General features: G+C 34.2%; 1 non-coding gene across 1 annotated transcript; it reads left to right on the forward strand.

The window, feature by feature from the left end:
- The first annotated feature begins 1,786 nt into the window (after window positions 1-1,786).
- TRNAS-GCU (transfer RNA serine (anticodon GCU)) lies at window positions 1,787-1,868 on the forward strand. The gene has a single exon. It is a non-coding gene; the product is annotated as a tRNA-Ser (tRNA).
- Window positions 1,869-2,372: the final 504 nt, after the last annotated feature.

The raw sequence follows: 2,372 nt of genomic DNA on the forward strand, positions 1-2,372 counted from the left end.
TTAAAATGGTTTTCAAGCGGGATAGAGTTAAGGAAATTATGGGTTATTGCCAAGGCGGTTATGGGAAATGTTCGGGGGTATATTCGCGAGTCAAACCTAGTGTTTATCATCTCCGTTACGTCTACGTACTTTCCTACAATATTGAATCTCAATATTGATACGTAAGCACTTACATTTTATCTTTTATATATTAATTGTGTATCCATGTCTAGTGCTCGAGTATATATATTTAAACATGCTTGTATGCTTAATTTCGTCGTTAAACAGTTATATTGAATCACGAATTAAATACATATTACTGGTAAAAGGTATATGATATACATGTTTTCGGAAAGCTGGCGAAAAATCAATAACTTTTCATTTGGATATCGAATAATTTCGATGAACGGATTAAAAGATATGGTCAACTGAATTATGATTGACGTTAATTGAAATTGCTTTTGAACCTGCAATTAAGATTTAAACAAATGGTTTACGAGATTAGTAAAATGGATTTTTAAATATTACTAACCGTGTAAATAAATCCTTATATACGGTACGTCTCGTTTTGTTAAACTGTTGTCAAAATTGACCTTTTGAAACGAAATTGGATAACTTTTGTATGTCGATCTCGAGCATTAGGATTGTGATACACTATGACCAGACCTAGCTTGATAGACATTTATTGACCAACATATGTTCTCTAGGTTGAGACCTACGATTATTTGATATACCAAGTTTCGGTCACAATACGATGAACAACTTTATGTGCTGCTAAGGTGAGTTTCATTGCTCCCTTTTTAATTGCTTTTGCAATATATATTTTTGGGCTGAGAATACATGCAATTTATTTTAAACGCAATGGATACAAGTACATACTTAATTCTACACTGAGTTTGAACCAAAAATCCCTTAGCTTTGGTAACTAGTAGCTGCCAGTACATAGAATATGGACTGGTGGGCACGAATAACAGTATATGGATCCATAGGGTTTGACATCCCCGTCTGTTCCAGGTATAGAAAGAAACTCTAGCCTGAACTATAAAACAGACGTATGCTATTTGAAGTTAGTACATGTTGGATTGCGTGTATTGTACATGTTGGTTGCATGTTAAACGAGGGGTACTTATTATAGACGTTAAGGCTTGGTTACCAGGGTGCTCATTCTTGTAGAACATTTTGATAAACGTTTATGGATGAAACAATTGAAATCTTGTGATCCATCTTTATATACAAATTATGCGAAACATACAAACTATGAACTCACCAACCTTTGTGTTGACACTTGTTAGCATGTTTATTCTCAGGTTCCCTAGAAGTCTTCCGCTGTTTGCTTATATGATAGACATGCTATGTGCATGGAGTCTTACATGGCATATTTCTCAAGAAAACGTTGCATTCACCAATTCATCACCATGTACCTTATTTTAACTGCATTGTCAACGAAAGCACTATTATAAACTATTATATACGGTGATTGTCTATGTGTAGAAATCATCAGATGTTGAAAACCTTTGTTTTAAATATACATTTATGGTGTGCCTTTTCAAAAGAATGCAATGTTTACAAAACGTATCATATAGAGGTCAAATACCTCGCAATGAAATCAATGAATGACGTGTTCGTCCATATGGATTTGGAGCGATCGTTACACATCACAATCCAAAATTGCGACATTCACAAATGACAAACAACCCACCTGATATTTTTGTTGGAGAGAATCTTAGAAGTATTAGAATCTAAGTTGTAACGAACTTTATACTAAAGAAAATGTATTTAATATTTAAATGGTAAATTCTACATCAGTGATGCTTTGGCCGAGTGGTTAAGGCGTGTGCCTGCTAAGTACATGGGGTTTCCCCGCGAGAGTTCGAATCTCTCAGGCGTCGAGAACTTTTTGTTTTTTCTTTTTTCATTCATTTTGGCTTCTATTAAAGACCAATTAATTTTTCATCTTGAACTTCAATAAAATTATAGTTCTGTTGTTACCGAAGGAAATTAAACACAAAATGAATTTTGGTGGCTTGTTCTCGTTAGCTAATTTTTATGTTGAAGGCATTTGATTCCCCATGTTGATGGGTACGTTCATGTTTGTTTTGTGGTGTGCCTTGTAAGGTTATGTTTTGTTTAGTGAGGAAGATAGTTTGGAATCATTGTCGGGCGGCTTGATTTCTCGTCCTCTATTTTTCAATATATTTTTTTTGCGATTGTTTATGATGGGGTTTTTAACCGAGTAGGTTTGGTAGTTTGTTTTGTTTCGTTGGTTTGTGGGTTGTGTTGTATGTCTTCTTGGTTCTTAATAAAGTTTTCGTTTTTTTTTTCACCAAAAAAATCAACATTTATGGAGTATATTTGTTACCAAAAGGCTTTGGCCTAGCGGTATCAAAGAACAC

This window comes from Rutidosis leptorrhynchoides, chromosome 10 (assembly GCF_046630445.1).
Source record: "Rutidosis leptorrhynchoides isolate AG116_Rl617_1_P2 chromosome 10, CSIRO_AGI_Rlap_v1, whole genome shotgun sequence".
Classification (NCBI taxonomy): Eukaryota; Viridiplantae; Streptophyta; class Magnoliopsida; order Asterales; family Asteraceae; genus Rutidosis; species Rutidosis leptorrhynchoides.